We start from the raw sequence: 731 nt of genomic DNA, 5'->3' as shown, positions 1-731 counted from the left end.
ACCTTCCGGGACAGTTTCTCCACAGCCAAGATGAGGGATGAAGAGAGATTTTCTTCGTATTCCCGGAGTTGGCCAGCCAATTCACCCACCGTTTGTTCCTCTCCATCTTTCCAGGTCAGTATTGCCACTGAGTTGGCGTGTAACAATGGTACACTCTGTACAAACTTCCACCACATGGGTCGTGTGCGCTTGACTTCATCTGGATCTTTGAATAGCTGTTCATTGCTCAGGTAATCAGAAATCACCTCCAGCATGGCTAATTCCCTCAGGTACTGAATACCCCTCTCCATGGTGGTCCACTTGCCTGGGTGACATATAACATCTTCCTTGAAGGGATACCTTTCCTTCATACCTGACAGGAGTCGCCTCCACAGGCTGAGGACCTGTGCCCCTTTTCCAATCGCTTTGTCAATGCCCCCTTCCCTGGAAAGGACTTCCCTACCCTCTAATTCCAGGCTACTGGCCTGGAATCCGAGCATTGGAGCAGCCAGGTGACAATGTGCTCACCTGGACGATGGCTGAAATCTTTTTGCATGTCTCGCAGCTCGCTTAGGGATAGAGATCGAGTGGTTACCGTCTCATTTATGAGTTCTGCCTCTTCCTTTTCTCATGATGACCCTGCTTTTTCATCATCCGTTACTAAATGAGCTGACTTTCACTTCCAAGATTTCTTCTTGTGTATAGGGGCGACTGATACCGGCACAGGTTGGTTCTCTGGTTCAGCTGCAGTG

At 49.4% G+C, this 731-nt stretch overlaps 1 protein-coding gene across 1 annotated transcript in view; it reads left to right on the top strand.

Moving 5' to 3' along the window:
• GPC6 (glypican 6) overlaps nucleotides 1-731 on the top strand; it is a 574,538-nt gene that overhangs the window by 92,253 nt on the left and 481,554 nt on the right. The window lies entirely within an intron of this gene.

This window comes from Aptenodytes forsteri, unplaced genomic scaffold (genome assembly GCF_000699145.1).
Source record: "Aptenodytes forsteri isolate BGI_AS27 unplaced genomic scaffold, ASM69914v1 Scaffold32, whole genome shotgun sequence".
Lineage (NCBI taxonomy): Eukaryota > Metazoa > Chordata > Aves > Sphenisciformes > Spheniscidae > Aptenodytes > Aptenodytes forsteri.
This window is presented reverse-complemented; position numbering and strand designations above follow the sequence as displayed.